This window comes from Acinonyx jubatus, chromosome C2, assembly GCF_027475565.1.
Source record: "Acinonyx jubatus isolate Ajub_Pintada_27869175 chromosome C2, VMU_Ajub_asm_v1.0, whole genome shotgun sequence".
Lineage (NCBI taxonomy): Eukaryota > Metazoa > Chordata > Mammalia > Carnivora > Felidae > Acinonyx > Acinonyx jubatus.
This window is the reverse complement of record NC_069384.1, coordinates 46,722,016-46,744,198: the sequence shown is the minus strand read 5'-3', so window position 1 is coordinate 46,744,198 and position 22,183 is coordinate 46,722,016. Positions and strand designations below refer to the sequence as shown.

General features: G+C 37.6%; 1 protein-coding gene across 3 annotated transcripts in view; it reads right to left on the bottom strand.

Annotated features, from left to right (window-relative positions):
- COL8A1 (collagen type VIII alpha 1 chain) overlaps positions 1-22,183 on the bottom strand; it is a 151,675-nt gene that overhangs the window by 102,480 nt on the left and 27,012 nt on the right. The window contains exon 2 of one of the 3 annotated variants that reach the window (XM_053220731.1): positions 6,466-6,596. The exons of the other annotated variants lie outside the window; for them this stretch is intronic. The gene's annotated coding sequence lies outside the window, so the exon portion shown is untranslated. The remainder of the gene's footprint in view (positions 1-6,465; positions 6,597-22,183) is intronic. 3 annotated transcript variants of the gene reach the window in all.

The window sequence follows — 22,183 nt, the reverse complement described above, 5'->3', positions numbered from 1 at the left end:
ATGCTTTACTCTAGATCCTTTTCTATCATCGACTCAGGTATTTCCTTTATACAATATCTGTGTTCTTTGCTGGCCAGATAGCAGTAGTGCTATCAGTATGGAGGAAAAATACGGTTTGGTATGAAGAGGGTCATGTGTTAGGAAGTGAAGAAGAAATGCACAGATGTGTCTTCACAAATCTTCCCAAAGGAATTGGTCTCCTAGATGTAAACAGCTGCATGACTCTTGAGTATCTCAAGGCTCCTTTGTCTGTTGTCAGTGAGAATTTATAACCCTCATTGTTAAAATTGTGTATTTTTCAAGCTAGAGTCACTCCTAGGTGCTGAAAGATTCTCAAACTACTTCTCTTGTGCCAAAGTATTTCCAGTTAACTCCCTGAAACATGCTTTTATCTCAGCTTCCTTGCTCTTTTTAGGTAATGCCAGCATTTTAAACAATTTGGTTGCTTCCCTTTTAACTTTCTAATCTGATGAATTTAATTCTGAGTCATAAACCTATAAAGTTTATTAGCAGATCTAATCATCCCAAAAGTTTCTTTAGAGCAGCTACTCTTTTAATTTCTCATGGAGTTGACAGGAAACATTTCATACCTCAAATAAGCCTGTAGATTTTTGTGTGTGATTTCACATTTTCATATTTTTTGGGTGGAGGATTATAGCAAACTGACTAAATTACTGCACAGAAAGTTTTTTAAATAAAAAAAAAAAACACAAAACCAACTTAAGAAAGTGGGTCAGAGAGGAGGACGGTTCGGAAAGTAAGGCAAAAGAGATCTGAATGTGTTATGCTGAAATCCGTCACATGAATTCCAAAATAAATACCCTTGTTTCTACCTGAGTTACCACCTGAAGGTCTGATAGTCATAATCTGGGGAGACCATGACTGGTGTTAGATTCTGGTATGATGGTACAGGGCCTGAGGAGACTTCTGGATGTCCCTGCAGAGGGGCCTGGCAGGTCTAGTCTCTGGTGAGCCCCTGGCCACATGCAAACAGGACCCCAATCCTTCCAGACACTGCCCTCTGCCTGTCCCCTCAGATGGATATTCGGAGGGTCACTCAGCCCTGCTCTGGTTCCACCTTTGACCTTGTTTCAAGGTTTCCCCCTGACTGGCTGCTGTTGGCTGCTCTGGGTGAAAGTATCTGAACCCTCAGAACCTTACTCCTTGGTCCAGGTTTTTCATGTAGGTGTTCCTAGCAGATCCTTCCTAATCCTGGGGATGAGACCTAGACAAGCTTTAACTCTCATTAATCTTGACATTTGGAGGAAGAAGTTATTTTTAAATATCCAGGAATGTGTTACAGAAGTTGAAAATTGTGATACCAAATTGACTCTCTGCTTTTTTTCAATTCAAGTGTTAGAATAAGTAATATTTAGAATTCTAGGTATGTTATTAATAAAAAAAAAACCTTTGCCTCTTACTGACCTAGCTGATGCTCCTTAATTTGTTATTTAAATTCTTTTAACAAATATTGAGTGATTCTCATGTGCCAGGCAGGAGGTCAGGTACCCTAACAAAGCGTTCTATGGGACACAGTTGAGAAAGGAAACCGAAGAATATGTGAAATGATTAATAATTGTGGTCTTGCTCTGATGGGAACAAACACAAGAATGAGAAGATGGGGGAAGGAGGAAGAGAGAGAACATCCAAGTTGTCTTATGATTGTAAATTATGTTTTATTTTTAATTTTTTTAATGGAGGACCTGACAACTAACTGCAAGTCTCATTCATAGAATAAGTAGTTTTTTGTTCGTTTGTTTGTTTTGAGAAATCGATACAAAAACCCCCAAAACAAACAAGAGGTCATTAGAATTCAATTGTCTTAGGGCTTATGCTAGTTTAATATTGGGAATGTTTTTTTCAATTGCTTAAAAATAATTCATACTTTTCTCTGAATTATAACCATTTTCTCCTCCTAATCTTTTAAGACTAATATACTTTGTGGAGGCTACCATCACTAATGTGAAATACCTCATTAGTAACTTTTAATTTTTAAAAAATGTTTATTTATTTATTTTGAGAGAGAGAGAGTGTGTGTGTGTACCAGCATGAGCAGGGGAGGGGCAGAGAGAGCGAGTGAGAAAAAAAATTCCAAGCAGGCTCTGCATTCCCAGTGCAAAGCCTGACGCAGGACTTGATCTCACAAACCATAAGATCATGACCTGAGTTAAAATCAAGAGTCGGATGCCTAACTGACTGAGCCACTCAGGTGCCCCAGTCATTTTTAATTTAGATTACATGTTTAAATGATAATATCTTAGACATATTGGGTTATATAAAATATTGCTGAAATTAATTTTACCTGTTTCACTTGACTTTTTAAATTTTTTTAATATAGGTTTATTTCTGAGAGAGAGAGAGAGAGAGACAGAGCACGAGCAGGGGAGGGCCAGGGACACAGAATCCGTAGAAGGTTCCAGGCTCTGAGCTGTTAGCACAGAGCCCAATGTGGAGCTCAAACTCATGAACTGTGAGATCATGACCTGAGCCGAAGCCAGACGCTTAACTGACTGAGCCACCCAGGCGCCCCTCACTTGACTTTTTAAATGTGACTGCCAGAAAAATTTAAATGTGACTCAGTATATTTCTACTGAGTTGGCTGCTATAGAATCTTCGTATGAAAATCTGTTCATTATTTGGATGGATTGTGGTTTAAGATGTACACCCTTGATAATTATTACTAAAAAAAGAGAAAATGTATAATTTGGCTGGAAAGGATGTTAATTATATCCCAACATCTTTTTATAAAAATCCACTGCAGTGTTTACTTCTGCCAGTAGTCAAAAATGTCTTCAAAAGAGGGGGTATGCGTTTTGATCTATTCTTTGCTTCCTATCCATATGCTAGACAGTTGTATTATTTGGCTAAATGTTGTAAATTAGCTAATCTTGTCACAATCCTGCTGGTCTATCAAGAAGCCTCACAATTTTGTATAAGAGAAAAAGATTAAGAACCCCCCATATTTACAAAGATTTGTAGATAGGAAAGAGTTGAAGAATGAGAAAGATAGTTTAGATTTATCAAGCATGAAAGAAATGTGAAATGCACTTCTGGTGTGACACATTTGGTTTGACATTTCTCAGGTGATATAAAGGTTTGAGGAAGAAGGAGATAAAAAGATCATTTTCAAAGAGTAAACATGGCACCATGCAATTATTTCTTTCCCTTTGTTTTAAATATAGTTCTTGGGACTTTTATTGCAGGCAAAACCCAGAGTAGTCTGGAGGCAAATTAAAGAAAGTATCTGACAGTATTACTGAGGCCAAATACAGTATGCTCAATTATTCAAATAGTTTGTTATTCTTCCTGGCTATGGTCATACTGAGATCTCTTGTTTCTAGGTCATTACTCAATAACAACAGGGAGGAGAAGAGTAGAAACAAAATGGAAAAGATTGCCCCAAGGCAGAGACACTTGTCACTGGGGAACATACAAATGCCCATTACAGTAGTCCCTTCCCCCCTTGTCCAAGGTTTCTCTTCTGGCACTTTGAGTTATCCACCCTCCATAAGCAAATGATCCTCCTTTTGACATATCATCAGAAATTAGTAGTAGCCTAACACTCTGTCACAATGCCTATGTCATTCACCTCCGTTCATCTCATCGCATGGGCATTTTATCATCTCATGTCCTCACAAGAAGGAGGAAGACAGTACAATAAACTATTTTGAGAGAGAAACCACATTCACATAGCTTTTATTATAGTGTATTGTTATGACTGTTCTATTTTATTATTAGTTATTATTGCTAATCTCTTTCTATGCCTAATTAATAGATTTGACTTCATCATAGGTGCGTATGTATAAGTAGAAACATAGTATATATATTGGAATCAGTCCTATCTGTGGTTTCAGGCAGGCACTGAGGGTCTTGGAACATATCCCTCACGGGTAAGGGGGGACCACTGTACACCCAGTGTTGGATTAGTGAAATTTGTTTAAATGTAAACCACAATATTCTCTTAACCTGTACATCCATCCGTTTCTTTGCGGTTATTTGAGATACATTTGATTTTCAAGCCACAGAAGGCTTCCGTTGTCTCAGTCAAGGCTGCTGTTTGCAAAGGGGTTATTGGCTAAAACTGAACTTGTGAGTATCCTCGATCACGGACTTATGTGGTTTCTACAGTTATTTGTAATTGAATTACACACCATCATGGAGGAGTGAGCGTGCGTGTGCGGGAGGAGTGAGTGGGTGTTGAGAGAGGGAGGAAAGGGGAGAGGAAGTGTCTGGCCTGAGTATAGAGGCCTTCCTACTGCCTGGATCAGGAGCGAGACACCCTGTAACTTGATTCTTCTCTAAGTACCTCCAGGAATAACATAATTTCATTAAAAAGCAGTCATTTTTAAACTTGGGGGGAAAAAGCCTTTTTTTTCCGAGACACAAAAAGCATTCCTGTTCATTAGTTGTAAGAGTAACACTTGACAATTTAAGCCCACCATTTTGGTAACATTTTTCTGAAACAGTACCGTCAACTACACTGGAAAAGCTAATAATAAAATCTGTGTTCTGCTACTAATTGGCTGGGTGGCTTCAGGAAACCTGCTTTACTTCTTTGGGCGTTCGTTTCCTTATCTGTCAAAGGAAAGGTTGGATTACCAGAGCTTTTAAAAAATTAATCCTTACTGCTAATTCTGCCCTTAGGTTCCCTGTCCACAAGGGTGGTTGGGTGGCCGTAAGGGAATGTAGGGAGGTGGTTTGAAGTACTCAGAACAAACTTAGAAAACCAATGTATTAGTTCCTCTGGGCATCTTGTTAAAATGCAGATTCTGACTCAGTAGTTCTAGGGTGAGGCCCAAGTTTCTACATTTCCAATAAGATCCCAGGTAATACCGATGCTACTGGTCCATGTGCCACACTTTCGGTAGTGAGGAGCTAGGTGATTTTCTCCCCGCACCACCCCCCAGCCTTCTCATTCAACAGATGAAAGTGGGTCCTACACAGGCAAAGTGATTTTCCCAAACTTAGACAATAATCGAGTGGTTCACCCCATATAAGAATTTCTGGTATTATCACTAGCAGTTTGATGACAATGTCACTTTCTACGTCTCTTCTATCCTTTCCAATGCTAAAACTTTGGGTGATAATATTTTGTGGCTTCACATTTCTCTGGAGCCACTCTGGACTCAGTATTTTGGCCATACTATCTCATTCACTCTCACAGTTTTATGTCAAATCATATGCAGTAGTTGCTAGAAAAACTAAATTTGACAGATTAACTAATTTTCAATTCATTGCCTTAATCTCGGATAGAACGAGCCTTGGAGGTCTATGTTCTGTGCATGGATAGAGGGTTAGAGTCCACTAAGGACAATGCCTGTTTTCTGATTCCATGAATTTTGACAGCTGTCTGTTAATGCACTTCAGGAGATCAGCTCTAGCAAAGGTTTTTAGACTATCAGGGCCCACTTAAGATTAGCCATCGGTTAATACCACTAGATCTTTTGCATTCTGTGTGTTATTGCCTTTAAGGAGCTAATTACAATAATCTGGTTGCTTTCTGTTAGATGAATACTCCTCTCCTGAGGCTGATTTTTTTCCACCCAGGGTACACATCGCTAGGTATGGACACATTTTTGGTTGTCACAACTGTGGGGGCAGTGCTATTGGCATCTAGTGGGAAAAGGCCATGGGTGTTTCTAAAATTCCCACAATGTACAGGACAGCACCCACAATAAAGAAATATCTGGCCCTAAATGTCAACAGTGCCAAGGGTGAGAAACCTTATGCCAGACTGATGTGGGCAGGAAGAATTGGACATAATGATTGCAGAACTCCATCACAGGCTCTTTGGATGTATTTGACCAAATTCTTTATGCTCCCAATGCATTATTTTCCTTCAGAGAAAAAGTAATGATAACACAATAAACCATCTGTGGTATGCTGGATACTGGACCCCCAAAATGTCCATGACTTAATCCCTGGGGCCTGTGAATATATTACTTCACATAGCAAAGAGGATTGTGCAGATGTGATTAAGTTAAGGATCTTGAGATGGGAAGATTATCTTGGATAGTCTGGATGGGCCCAATTAATTACAAACATTCTTATAAGAGGGAAGCGGGAAGGTCAGATTTCAGATTTTTAGTGTACGAGAACACAATATGCAGTTAAACCTATAGTTATTTGGAACATTTTTCTCTAAGGGCATGGGAGGCACTTTGGGGTTTTGCATGAACATCGATGATCATACTGATGAAGATGCCGGTGGGCCTAGCGGCTGGTTGAGAGACTCAAGCTAACTTTCTCTGTGCCACTTTCACAGGCAGTTTTTGGGCAAAAGAATTCATCAGGTATGTCGGAAAATGCAGAACACAAGGAACTATTGTGGCAGCGGCTGTACAGTTATTCATGAAATCTCCAAAATGACAAACCTTTGCTGTGCTCTCACTTAAAACGATTTCATTAATTTTTACAACAACCATATTAAGTTACTTGTTAAGATGATTATTATAAGTTTCTTACCGAAGCCTCACTGTAGTGCTGCTTTTCAATTTGAATCCCGAATAATGATGGTATCAGGTTTTTTCTGGTCCATATCAAGTATGTCTGTAAGCAATTAGATGGCATCCAGAGTGCAGCATGGAGTCTTACAACTGTAACACACAGTATATGTATTCATTGGTGTGCCAGCATGCATGGCAGCAGCCTCTTGCCCAGTCACAGCTCCCCACACCCCTCAGCTCATGGAGTGCAACTGCCTCATCTACCTCTCCCCATTTGTGAAATGTCACAGTTTAGAGCATAACTAACATTTGCATAGTGCCTAATAGCCCACCAAGGGCTCTTCACCTCCATTCTACAATCCTTAGCACATTGTTGTTACCCATATTTCACAGATCAGGAAATGGGACTAAAAGAACCCCGGTGATATGTCTAATGTCAAAAAGGCAGTGGAGGCAGGCGGGCCTTGAATTTTCTTTCTCTGAGTTAGCAATCACGGGTCCACCTGCTGTTAGGTGGCCCCACTGCATGTGGACTTTGAGACACGTGACAGGTGTAGAGCTCAGCCACAGTCATCGTGGTGATCACACTGAGAACTTAGAGCAGGGAAGTTTTACCATGTGGCCCTGTCAGCTGCCCTCTAATGTTCTCCTGCTTTTAAGACTTTCTGTCTCTGCCTCTGGACCTTGGGAGATCTCCTCTTGGAGATCTTCACAGTTCTTAGTCTTGGGAAAGTAAGTTATTTCTCTGGCTTCTGGCTTTAGTATACAGCCCTCTCCCCAGGGTCCTCTGGTTCTTACTTTATGGACCGTTTTATGAACTTAACGCTCTCTGAAATCTATTAAATAAGCCAATATGAAGTGAAATAAGTGATTAGCTACTTAATTGTTCTCTTGCTTCATTTTCATATATTGTAAAAAGGTTTATACTAAATGCTAAATATGTATCACTAAAATTATATGGTACTGTGGTAAATTCTACAAAAAGCTCAATGCAGGTCTTTGGTAAAAAAAACGTAACCCTTCATTCTACTATTGTTTTAAAGATGCAACATGTTCTTTAAATTCATTTTGCCTTTTCTGGGAATTTGTACGATCAATTTAGGGCTACATGGTTAGTTCCAATAAAGCGAGGTTGTGAAGTTTTTAAAAGTAGCTACCTTTTGGAGATTTCCATTCCAGCATTTGATAAAGAAGGATATTAGGGTGTTTATTAGAGGCAAAATTCTTTTATGTAATATTGAAAACAAAAAAGACAAAAATAAAAACACTTGTATCATTGTAAAGGTTGCTAAATCCCCAGTTGAGTACCTCACGTGGGTAAGGTAGACTGACTATTAGAGCCATATTTTTTTTAATCACAGAAAACTGCCATGGTAGATGAATTAGCGCTCTAAGAACCTATTCAATTTATTACCATACTGCCGACTTAAATAAGCAAAATCAACATGACGTGGCCATAGGTTTTTCATATCCAGAGGTAAATTCTCCATGTTTGAATTGAAAGTAAAATCTTTTATTCCAGGTGGGAAGCCATCAGAAGAATTAGAAATAGAAAACCAATGTAGGGGAATTTTTAAGAAGACTCAAATTCTACAACACAGAGGAAAGGGGGAGAAAAATGTAATATTGGCATAAGGTGTGGTGTAGAACATGTAGGGAAGGGTTAGCTTCATATCCTTTCTTCACACTGATACGTTTGTATTTGGCAAAGCTTTAAGTTCATGAGGAAACTGAGAAAGAAAGATAAGCAAGGATGGAAATAACGGCAGAGTAACTTTTATTAGAGTGTGATTAAATTAATATTACTTCATGGCTATGCTCTATGTATAAAATAAAATCCAAAATAAAAGACTGAAAGGTGTGGCAGTTGGAAGATATTCATGTTTTGAACACACCAGGAATATGCAAATTCTTATTCTTTCCTCTCAGCACTTTGGATAATAGTACGACTGTGTTAAACAGTATCCCTTTCCATCAGCTTTTGATGCCATTCTCTGCATTATTCACATTTGTCTTCTCACTGCCTGAGCTTTCACTTTAGTTGATTGACATTTTCCCTTAGAGTCTTTGTTATATTAAAAATAAATTTACTTTTTTCCTCAGAGTGAGGCATTAAACTGGTACATGCACATTTTTTTTAGACGATGGTAAAACTTGCAAATTGCTCGGAAATATTTTCTTCATGAAGAGCATAATTCAGTTGCATGTGTTACTGGAGAAAGTGGGGAGTGAAGTGTTGCCTTTTATTCTCCCCTTCCAGCTGTAGTTACACCAACAAATAGGATGACGATCCAGTCCAAGAATATTTCCATTTCTTTTAAGAGTGAGACCTTGAGGTCACTTGAATTCTTGTACTGCCTCCCCTTCCCAGAGCCTTTTAAAATTTTGGCAGCTTTTTGCAATTAGGTAATGGAAGCACAATTCCCGTTCAGAAAATTATTCTGCAAGGTGCCAAACTCAGACATTATAAAGCAAACATACAACTCTATCTTAAGAAATGATTCTATCATAAAATAATACTGAGAATTTGCAAATAGCAACAGGAAATGGGTTCTTGAGGTTTGACAATTCTCCATTTCAGTAGGAAAAAGATGGGCAACTGGTTTGAACCAAATGACAAACTCTTATTAAAGAATAGCAACTTCTCATGAAATAAGGCTTTGTGTCTCCTGGTCACAGCATTTAGGCTCAAATGCTTGTAAATAATCCAGCAATCTTCTGACCCTCTTACTTTAGGAAGGGAAGCCGAGAGATACATTGGATCTGAATCCTGACTCTACTTACTAGTTGGACGGCATTGGGCAGTTTGTACAACCTCTCTGAAGCCCCATTTCTCCAGACACAAAATGAGAATAATGACCCCTGTTTTCTAGGATTGTTTTTAGGGTTATAGACAATAGATGTAAAATGTCTCCTACAGTTCCAGGCACCATGGAGGCTCTTGATACCCAGTGATCCAACTCGAGAAGAGAGTTCTTATAAATTCACACTCTGCGTGTGGTCCCTGTGGTGTGGCTGGCTTGCACCATCTGCTACTGAAAGGCCTGCGTGAATGCAGGAGCACCGTAGGATTTCAGATCTGATGTCACTGAGGTGCAGTCCCAGGACCCCAACCCAGTTGACTTTCCTGAAGAGTTTACTTCATCAATTCACTTAAAAAAATTAGCTCACTTCAGATGAAGCCCCCAAACCTGCTTTCATGAAACGTTTGAGTTTTCAGCCTGTTTTGGTCTGATAGAGACCACGTTACAGTCTCTCCCCGCCCACATACACAGTACTTTTGCTTGGCTGAGGGCATTCACTGATGTGAAAATAATCTTTGCAACATGACAATATTGGGTTAAATATTTGGGTTCTTTTAATGTGAGCCTGTTTGAGGCCCAGTCCGGGTAACTGGAAAGAATCATTCGATTGGAAGGATTCCCGAGGGTTCATTTGGAATTACTGAATCACTGAAGCTCAGGCTGGAAGAAATCATGTAGTCCTATCCACCTGCTTCCTGGCAGGACCACCCACTCCTTTCACAAACTAGAATTTATCCTGTCCCCCCAAGTGCTGCTGCTGAGAAGGAACTTCTGGAAGTTTCAAACACTCATGAAAGATACGTACATATTGTTCCTAGTTACAGCTCTTCGTACGTCAAAATAAAGCAAAAACTGAATGGTCTACTTGTCTTAGTACGTGAAGTAAGTTTCAATTTGTATTTTCTCTCTTGTGATTTTATTCTAATTTTTCCAGCCAGGAACCTCTATCTATCTATCTACCTATCTATCCACCTACCCATCCACCCACATACCTAACCTACCTACCCATTCATTCATTCAACAAATTATGAGTGTCCACGATGCACCAGGCCTAGGGCTTGGTATGATTTTGGCAAATACAGAAAGGAGAAAAGGATACACGTTGTCTTCTAATCCAGAGTCTCATGGGGGGAAAGATATGTAAAAGAATAACTTAAATATGATAAACATTATAATAGAGGTATGAAAAAATTCTCTGAGAGTACAAAGGAGAAAGGAAGTAACAAACTTGCTGGTGCTTTTCTCTCTGGGTTTTTTCTGGAAAAAGCATCTTTCATTCAGAAGATAACAATTCTTTATTCTCCTTTATGTACTTAGAAGCATATATCACAACCCTTAAAGTCAGAAAGTTCTTCCTTCTGTAACACAAGTCCCTTGTGCAGGAGGGAAAGTGGGAAGGGAACTCACACTGACTGAGTGGTAAGCACAAAAATGTTGTGAGATAGGTATTATTTTTCTCATCTTCCAGATTTTATTCACCATTGAATTTCTGATGTAAGGAGGTACTCAGTGAATAGTGCTGAATGGGTCAAAGAGGAAACTGAACATCAGAGAGGTTAAGTGACATATCTGAGGTCACAAAGCTAGTAAATTCTCATATATTCTGTGGTCTTTACACAACTCTAAGCCACTAAAGCCTTTTCCAATGCTTTTCCAATGCTTTGGTGGAGATGAACATCAGATTATATTTCTTTGTATAAAAGGTCCTCCTACACTTGGTCAAATCCAGTAGCTTCCTTGTGTTATTCCCTATAAAACTGCAATTAACTAGTTGACAGTCAATCCATTGCAGAGAGGCCTTAGAGCCTAATGATGAAGAGAACTGGCTCTGGGTTCAAATCCAAGCTCCTCTGCTTGCTAGCTACCAAAGCAAAAATGAAAACAAAAACAAACCCTGTAGTCTTCTCATCAATAAAGTGACAATAACAATAACACTTCTCTCATGGGGCTGTTCTGCTGATAAAAATAGGTAGCACATGCAATGTCCTTAGTGTAGAGTCTGAATATAGAAGCCCTGAACACACATGGGCTAATATTCGATTGTAGCTGTCCCAAGTCTCAAGATATCCTTGAGGGTGGCGAAAATCTCCCTCAGTGACTTGTTTCAGAGACCTAACCAGGAAATTCTTTGGGTCTAACTCAAAGTGCCGCCTTCTGCTATAATTGAAAGCAGTTTCCTCAGGTTCTAGTCTCTGAGGAAATATGGAGCAGCTGGTCCTTTATATTCTTGATGGCTTTTATTAAGCCAGCCACACTTCAGAGTTTTTGTTTCTGAACTAAATGTACTCCCAAGTCAGAAACTCTTTCTACATAAACCTTTTTTTCCTTCCCTCTAATCTTCCAGTCTCCATTGGACCCTTAAGGAACATGGCCATTGGGTGTGAAAATTTTGCAGATGGAAAATACAGAGATTTTTCTTAGAAAATGGAGTCTACAATTGCTGACCTAGTGTTACTGGAAAATCTCAGCCAGGGGTAGGTGAAGTAACAGTTGCTAATGAAGTAACTCAGAGATGGAAACTTCTCTGAATATTAAAAATACACTCAATCCATATTTATGTATCTTTTGGCCACAGTAATTCATCTTGTAAATGTGTTGGCCTATTTTTCTCATTATCCCAAATAGAGACTGTGACTTGGTCACTGCCATGCCAGAAACAGATTGAACCTTTTCTGTAAGCAGAAACCAATTTGCAAAAAGAATAGAAGAATTCTGGAAAGACTTACGAAGATAATTTATCTCCTCTTTCTCATTTGACGGACAGTCAAGCAAGGCTTAGAGAGGTTAAGTAACTTCCTCCAGATCATACACCAAGTTCGCGACAGTGAAATATTCTGACTTCCCTTAAGGATATTTATTTGATATCAAGAACTGCTTTTCATGTTGTTGATTTGAATAAATTAATAGGCTATTATTGACATATGAAATGAAATTGCCTAACAATAAAATGAAACTATGTTACAAAAAGACAAGGGGAGACTTTCCATAAAATATTGAACAGATGTAATATCCCCATTTTCTGGGGACTAGAAAAAGCAGATAGTTATAAAATCCTGCAGAGAGAACATAGGCAGGAAGGTTGCTCGCTCCTTCTCCTTTTCTTTGCTATTATAAAATGTCACTTCCCATGTGTCCAGCTTCCATCTGGATTGAACATGGAAAAGGGCAGTCAGTAGTAATATTATTTAATATTCTTAAACTGATTTCCCTTGGCTTTTACAATTACCTAATGACTGTTTTCAAGCACGTCTTGGACTTAGAAGATTGCAACCTTGGCTCAGAAAAGAGCAGTCTTATTCCTCAGGCTATTTTCTTAAGCTCTGAAAGCTTTAGTGAAATAATGCATTATTATGTCACATATGGTGCTCATCTCAGAATACTGCTGTAAGCTGCTGAGTTCTGTATCTGTAGTATGTATCCATATGCTGGTAGAGTGAGTATGTATGTGTGTCAACATTTATATGGAGAATGATCTTCTGTGCTTTTCATCTCTCAATATTTGGGACATTTTTATTTGTAGTGGGAGAAAGAAAATCCAAACATGTCTTTCAGTATAGGAGCATCAAACATGAATCCTGAGGAGTAGGTTTATGAATAAATTATTTTGTATTTCCTAATGTGAAAAATACCATCCAATAAATTTTTGTTGGTATACTGTTATTTTTCTAAATGACCTTTCAACAACATTATACGTACTAGTAACTATTTTGATGGAGAATTTGAAAAATTCTGCCACAGATTTTGTTTTTTTAATCACACATAGGGAGGAGTGAAGTTTGGAATGGCAATATAATTACCAAAAACACCCCACAACAACAATAGAAAAACGATGATCTAGTTTACTATTTGGGAGAACTTCTGGATGCCCAAAGTATTTACTTTCCTGGTTTCAAATCTTATCTTCTAGAAGAGCATAGTCCTATCAACATATCCTCTAGTGCAAAGGTGTAAAATGCTTTAGCTTCCATATTCACTATTGTCTGCCTTTTCCATGGAATGAATAAGTCATGGGAATAAAAGGTGCAGCACAGGGAATATAGTCAGTGATATTGTAATAGCTTTACATGGTGACAGATGATGGCTACACTTGTGGTGAGCATAGCATAATGTATAGAGATCTTGAATCTCTATGTTGTATATCTGAAACTAATGTATCATTGTGCATCAACTATACTCAAACAACAACAACAACAACAACAACACCATTAAGAAGCTACTTTTCAGGAAAAAAGCCTCCTCAAGGCCAATGAGGAAAATTTCATCCCAGCCGCTTATATTCCATGGTGTTATTGAGTCCAAGTTAGCAAGGCCAAACAATGATTGAGAAACAAACCAGCACTTGTTTGAGAATTATCACTGGCCAGTGACTCAGTCCCCAACATTTCAGACTGGTTGTTTTGGGAATTGTATGGCCTCAAGCACTGAAAGGCAAACTTGTTCACCCACATGTTGAGGGGTCAGAAAGCAAGGAAGATGGTAATTTGTTCCTCTGTATAAATATGTTCCACCCACTCCTAGCCACAAGTGGGAGTGAAGGATGGGGCTTTTGGCTTAAAGGGTGGAGTCACATTTGTCCCCCTCATTTCCTTGTAGGGATGTTGGGGAGACCAGTGAGATCATGTCTATGAAGTGGATTGATTGGAATGTGCTCATGTGGTCCAATGTAAATTATGCCAGCAAGATTTTTTTTTTTAATTTCCCCTTTCTTTTCTCACAAGTCACAAACCATTGGCAACCTGTGCAGATTGTCCCATGTCCTTAGGTTCAAAGCTCTCTGCCAACACACTTGTGGTAATTCATTTATGGTCTGTGTGTAAATAGCCAAACCCTAGCTCTTTGTCTTTCAGAACCTTCCCATAGACAGCTGGAGCTGTTCTGAGTGCGGAACTGTATGAAAAAGTACAGAGGGCCCCAGTGTCTAGCATATTCATCCTAAAGTCACATAATATTTGGGTACTCTACAGCTTGCCTGAGATGGTATTCAGAAGCTCTCTATTAGCTCAACATGGTACTGGAAGTCTTAGCCTCAGTAATCAGACAACAAAAAGAAATAAAAAGCATACAAATTGGCAAGAAAGAAGTCAAACTTCTGCTCTTCGCAGATCACGCGATACTCTATGTGGAAAACCTGAAAGACTCCACCAAAAAACTGCTAGAACTGATACATGAATTCAGCAAAGTCTCAGGATATAAAATCAATGTATAGAAATCAGTTGTATTTCTATACACCAATAATGAAACAGCAAACAGAGAAAGCAAGGAATTGATCCTATTTACAATTGCACCAACACCATAAAATACCCAGGAATAAACCTAACCAAAGAGGTATAAGATCTGTATGCTGAAAACTATAAAAAGCTTATGAAAGAAATTGAAAAAGACACAAAGAAATGGAAAAACATTCCAAGCCCATGGATTGGAAGAACAAACATTGTTAAAATGTCTGTACTACCCAAAGCAATCTACACATTCAATGCAATTCCTATGAAAATAACACTAACATTCCTCACAGAGATAGAAAAAAATTTAAATTTGTATGGAACCAGAAAAGACCTTGAATAGCCAAAGTAATAGATCAGTGACATGGACCACTTTCTTACACCATACACAAAAATACACTCAAAATGGATGAAAGACCTAAATGTAAGACAGGAAACCATCAAAATCCTAGACGAGGAAACAGGCAACAACCTCTTAGACCTCCGCTGCAGCAACTTCTTACTAGACATGTCTCCAGAGGCAAGGGAAACACAAGCAAAAACGAACCATTTGGACCTCATCAAAATAAAAAGCTTCTGCACAGTGAAGGAAACAATCAGCAAAACTAAAAGGCAACCCATGGAGAGGGAGAAGATATTTGCAAATGACATATCAGATAAAGTGTTAATATCCAAAATCTGTAAAGAACTTGTCAAACTCAACATCCAAAAAAGCAAATAATCCAGTGAAGAAATAAATGGGCAGAAGACATGAACAGACACTTTTCCAAAGAAGACATCCAGATAGCTAACAGACACATGAAAAGATGCTCAATATCACTCATCATCATCAGGGAAATACAAATCAAAACCACAATGAGATACCACCTCGCACCTGTCAGAATGGCTAAAATTAACAACTCAGCCAACAACAGATGTTGGCGAGCATGTGCAGAAAGGGGAACCCTTTTGCACTGTTGGTGAACAATGCGAAATGGTGCAGCCACTCTGGAAAACAGTATGGAGGTTCCTCAAAAAATTAAAAATAGACCTACCCTATGAAGAAGCAGTTGCACTACTAGGTATTTATTAGTTCAAAATTGCTTTTAGACACCTTGTATACTTTCATGAGATATACTATAAGATGTCCTATATGAAGAAGCTATCTGAGTAAATGGAGGATTATACTTCTAAGAGATCCACAGTGACCTGTGACTGTCATGTATTAATTCAGTCCTTTTTGGTACTCTCCCTGTAAGACATGAAGCCAATTTAAAACCAGTGGCTTCCATGAAAAGTTTCCTGAAGCACATTTCTATTTTCTGCTGTCATTAGGGAATGCTGGTGAATTTCTAAATAATTGTGATATCTTGTTTTTAAGAAATATAACAGATAACAAAATGGAGGATAAGGAGGAAAGATTTGGGTATGGATTTTAGAAAATAATTATTAAAAATTGGTTATGTTTACATGAATTTTGGATCTATTTTGAAGCACAATCTGATCACATTATTGTTACTCTTAGAATAGTCATTTCTTGATGCTTACTCCTTAAATTCCTTTGCACATAGCTGCCAAACTGATGTTTCCAATGCTATTGTAATGGTATCTTTTAAAAGGTTTTATTTTCTATTTGTTTCATGTTTATAGTATACAGAAGCGAATTGCTTTTTGAATATGAGACCTTGCATCCAATGGGTTTGATAAATGCACCTCTTCATTCCAATAATAACTAATGAAAATAGTATCTTTTTACTTGGCAATGATTATACCTTTTAGTCCTATTTCTTGATGTATTGTACTGACTAGGACCCCTAATATAATTTATTTATTTATTTTTAAATGTTTTCTTTATTTTTGAGGGAGAGAGAACAAGCTGGGGAGGGGCAGAGAGAGAGAGAGAGGGACAAAAGACCTGAAGCAGGCTCTGTGCTGACAGCAGTGAGCCCCAGGCGGGGCTCAAACTCACATACAGCGAGATCATGACCTGAGCTGAAGTTGGAGGCTCTACTGACTGAGCCACCCAGGCGCCCCTCCAATATAATTTGAACAAAAAATGGTGAGAGTAGTCATTCTTGTTTTGTCCCAAAAGTCACAAGTACGGTTAATATTTGTAGAACTTTTTGCTAAGTATGCTATCAGCTTAAGATAGTTTGCTGGGCACTTTTATGATCAATGGGTATTGAATTTTACCAAACGCTTTTTATCTAAATTTATTGAATTTATTATGTAGCTTTCTTTTTTTTAATGGTAATGTGGTAAATTACATTGATTGGTTTCTGAATCAGAAACCACCTTGCTTTTCTGAAATAAAGCCAATTAGGTCAGGCTAATATTGTTTATGATTTCTGTACCTATGTGTCTGCTATTTTTCTTTTTTGTAACATCCCTTTCAGGTTTTGGCATCAAGATTATGCTGGGCTGATAAATAATACAGAAGTGTCTCTTATTCTTTTTTTCCTATCCCTGGAAGTGTTTGTATTAGATTGGAGTTATTTATTCTTTAAGTTCTGTGGTAATTTATAGGTGAACTACCTGGATGTAGTTTTCTTTGTGGAAAGGTTATAAAAATAGGTCCAATTTCTTTAATGATATTAAGCCATTCAGTTTTCCTGTCTTTTTCTGTGTCCGTTTGGCAACAATTTCATATAACTTGTCATATTTACTGGCATAAAGTGTTTTGTAATATCTTCTAATGATCTTTTTAATGTCAGCTGATACTTTACAATGCTATTATTCTTACAACCAGTAGTAACGCCAAAAATGATTCTTCATTCTTTGAAGCTTGCCAAGCCATTTCATATTGATTATCACATTTATTTATGTCATTAGATGAGACGAAATAACACTGATGTGAATCACACATTCTTTTTATCTCTGTGATTTCAAATATTTCCACTAATGGAAGTATTTCTTTAGCCACAGGGGGAGTCAAAAACTAGTTATGTTTGTGTTTGGAGGCTTGGGGCTTGGGTGAACTGAGGTACACCACCAATATCTCATTAATGTTTAAAATATTACCTTCCAGCTGCCTTTTGTTCTTGAGATTATTCCAAGGGTGAGTTGGTAAACGTATGAACACCCTGGATGAAGAATGTGATGTTCAGTGAGGATGCTAGGCAATGTTATTAACTAAAATACTTCTGGTGTCAGATATTTCAACATCAAACAGCATAACTTAGTAATTCTGTCACAGAATTCAGCATCTTTAGCTTTATTAGTAACCCATGGGTAACTTGGGTGAATAACCTAACTACCTTATGGTACTTTTTCCCAGTATTTGATGGGGAGTTAATATAATTTTCCCTTTGTGCATCTCTGGTGCTCATGGCAAATAATGGAATATTGTATGTAGTATCTTTTGTTCTTGGGGTCATCCAGAAAGAAGGTCCTAATCCATGAAATTGTTAGAGGCACTCTTGATGTTTTTCCCCCCACTCTGGGTCAAAAACAAAGCAGGAAAGATCATCATAGAAAGAGATTTCAGGGGGAGCTTCAGAACCTCAGTGTACCATAGTTCTGGCTCTTTCTGCTACACCTGCAAGGCATTCAGTCCAGCCCTCTCGTGAAGTGTCATGGGGCTATCTGAGAAACTGATAGTGGAAAGTACATATTCCCCCAGACTACAGAGGGAATGATAAGTAGAAAGAACAACCAAACAAGAGGACATTCCTCTAATTACTACTAGACTGCCCTAAGAAGACAGTGAATTTTGAGCTTGAAAGGACTTGCAGAGGTCACTGAATCTTGTGCCCTAGTATTCCCCTAAAGAAAACTGAGTGCCCAAAGTTTAAGCAACACCTTTAGTGGAGAAACTAATGTTATTGGTATGTCATTCTTTAAGGAAAATCAGATTCCAAAATTCTAGACATGAAAACAGATAAACTAGGGTCATTATTACTTTACAAAGGGATTTCATTATTCAGTCCTCCAGTATTTATTAAGCAGCACATTCTTAATGCATTTAAGAATTGATTTAACTTACATTTTATTTTCATGCAGTTTTAGCAACACATTTTTTAAGGAAAGCAAGGTGTGCCGATATTCTTTCTGTGATTGGCTATTGAGAGCTCAGTCATATACTTGGGTGTTTACCAGGACACACATGACTGGGACAATTTATGGCATTTTCCCTGGTGGTGAGGTATGTGAATGTTGTTGCTTTTATTGAACAAAATGTGGAGCCTGAGCTGTACAGAGAGGGTGGGCCATGAGCTGAGGCTTTCATGTCTGAGGCAGTGGCAGGATATTGCTTTCCTTCTTGTCAGCCACACCTTCCAGACTTTTCTTTTTAAATGGACACAATACATTTTATCACAAAGGTATATTAAAAATAGAACAGAGTTGGGTGGAGTGGCAATACCACAGTCCAAAACCTTCACCTCCGAGTTGACAGGGTGGAGTGAGCAAGGCACTCCTTGCCAAACATGTTTATCTTGGCCCACAGGACCAGCAGGGGTGGGGGTGAGGGCCCTCTCGGGCCACAGAGCTGAAGGGTTCTTCTGTTGCCTCAACTCCCTCCATTCCCAAGAGATTTCCTGTAAACAGTCCCAACAAAGGGTTTTGATTGAAAAAAATAAGGCTTATTTGGATTCATTACTTTTAGGATGTCCATTCATGAAAAAAGCAAGAGATCATGAAAAGTGATAGCACAAGATTATTTCTTTATGCTTCAAGATATTGTGCCCTGAGATTTTTCCATAAAACCATGAAATCATTAGGCTAGGTTATGGCTAGGAACGCTTTGTTAGAGATGCCTGTGTAAAATTCTCATGGAAAATTTAAACATAATAATAATAATATATATTAAGGGCTCTTGTAAGTGCTTTATATGTATTAATTCATTCAGTCCTTATGACAGCCCTGTGTGGTAGGCACCATTGTCAGCAGCAGCATCCCTATTGTTCAGATGTAGAAACTGAGGTACATCGAGGGTAAAAAACTTGCCTGTGGTAACATGATTCATAGTAAGTGGTGAAGTCTGATTTGAAACTTAGGCAGTCTGACTCCAGAACTGGGAATCTTAGCATATATGTTCTGCTACTTCTTTAAAAATGGCTTATAAAATGAGGTTTGAAAAAATACCCCCAAATCAACAATTACCTCAAAATCAGAGTGAAACAAAGGTGGGAAAATAAAATAATAATAAAAAAACAGGAAAAAAATTCTTTCCAAATATTGTTCATCAAGATTTACTTTCACATATTTATGTTAAGAACTAATAATAGGGAAATTGATCAATATAGTGAATGAAAAACATGTTAGTCACACCAAAGGCAAGAGCTGTTTTAATATATAAGGATCTACCAAATGATTTAGACAAATTCATGGGTGGTAGTTCCACAATGGCTTTTGAAAGGAAGAAAGATATCCCTAATATCTGAGTCTGAAAACTCACTCCGATTCCTTTTTAGTAGAAAATGTAAAGATTTTAACTCTTAATCAAGGAGGGCAACCAAGCCCTTCTCTCTCATACTTGTCTGCCAAAGTGATACTAAACTATGTGTTGCCCATTTACTAATTACATGTAGTATTGTAGACTTATGATTTTGTACCATTTTTCACAACAAAGTGTTTCTTAAATGTTAAAAAATTTCACAAATAATGGAAGAGTCAAGAGAAAGTTTGATATTTCAAAGAAATAAGTCTGTCTTACTCACAAAGCATTACTTCAATAAGGCATTGAACAAAATCCTATAAAAATCCCCAGATTTACTTTTTCAGCTATAATATTGATTTCTGGAAAGGTTGGTTAGATAAGTAGATGTAAGAAATGTATCTTCTAACTTGAAATTCATAGTAATGCCAGCTATAAAATAGATTTAAAAATATTAGCTACATAGATGAGTTCAAATGCCAGAAAGGGAAATCTCTGAGTAGCAGGAAATGGAGAGAACTTAAATCATTGTAATGAGCAATGGTTGATGCCAAGCAGGTTAAAGGTAGTAGAATGGACATAGGCCTTAGAAGCTAATATCTAAAGCTCTTTGTGCAATGGATAAATATATCCAGAATAGTTTGTCCAATTCATGAAGGGAACTAGGAAACTCTGCTCCAGAGACAGGCCTGGTATGGGGATGTGGCATGGAAACATCATCTGCTCTGAGTCATGGGTGGAGAGATTTGTGGAAACTGAAAGTCCAATCTACACTCGCTGTGAGACCTGAATTTGAATAACCCAAGTAGTGTAGAAACAAAACTTCAGAGTTTAAGGTAAAGCTGGAGTAAAACTGGTGAAACTTGTAGAGCTACAGCAGAGGAAATGCAAAGCTATTCCTAGAGGAAGCTCCACACATCAGTGTGTAATCAGTATGGAGGTGAGAGGCAGTTTTCTCTGAGGTTGAGCTTGCAGTTGGAAATTACAAAGCACAAGCAGGAATTTACCGATTAAGAGAGAGTTAGTTGATGCAACTAATGCAAGAATTCTATTAGATAAATTAAATTCTTGATGGTATAACTATCTAAAAGAGGCTTAAAATAAGTGTAAAAATAAGTGTATTAAGAGTGATAAAATCATAAAGAAAAAGAAAATGATAAACATAAAATTCAGGATCACAGTTACTTTTGGGAAGAAGAGAGGGAAGAGACCAAAGAGGCACACAGCATGGATTTGGCTCCAGATCTTCCCAGGGCAGTGTTACGTGCACTGGTAACAGTCCATGTTAAAACTAGATGTTAAAACTAGATATAAAACTAATATATGAATGTTCATGGTATTGTTATTCTTTAAACCTTACACATGTTATAGCTTTTTAAAGTATATTTAGCACACAATAAAAAATAATAAAATTAAAGCCTTAAAAAACACAGGTAATATTGTAAATGATGAATGCACAGCAGCAGAAACATTAAAAGTAACATTTTAAAACAAAAAAAGCACATATACTACGTAAAAAATGATTAATGATAAAATATTGAATAAATTCATGGGAAAAATGAAGGGCATATTGAACAAAAGGACAGATTTTTAAAAAAGAATCAAATACTAATTATAGAAAAGACATGTTCATTAAAAATGAATATACGTTATTAAAATAAGACCCCAAGAGATGAGTTAAATAAAGCACTGGATAAACTGAAGGCATGAGGAAAGCACTCAAAAATGCAATCTGAAGACATAAAGAGATGGAAAATAGAAGTTAAGAAAGCATAGAAGTCAGGGATGAGTAGTTTCCATACACATTTAATGGAAGTACCAAAATCTGCCTTATGAATCAAAGTAATGGTTATTTTTCCATGAAACAAGTGATGTCGTCTAGGAAATTTAGACACTGACATAGTGAAGAGGTTTTCAATAGCTTTGAAAATGCAGAAGTTACTAATTAAATTTTACTGCTCTGAGCTGTGGAGACTCCCTGTGGATTTGTTAGTTTTGTGTTGGGATATCCAGAGCCTTCTAGGTTTTACCATTTCTAGATTACTTGTGTCTTTTCTCTGTTAAAAGTTGTAAGGCTCTGAAGTGGGTAAGTTCCATATAATTCAATTAGTGTGTTCTATAGATAATCAACTGAATAACTAAGTTCCCAAAGTCCTGCTTCTTTCTTTTGTAGCAGGTTTAGGAGAGACAGTCTAGATAATTGAATACTTAGTTATTTCAAACTTGGGTGTACATAATTAAGAGCTTTAAGTTTTCTACTTTGGAACATCCTCTCATCAATGAAATTTAAAAATGTTTATGTTCCTTAAATCATCTGAAGAATTGTCTTTTCTTTTTTTATTAAAAATTATAAAAAAT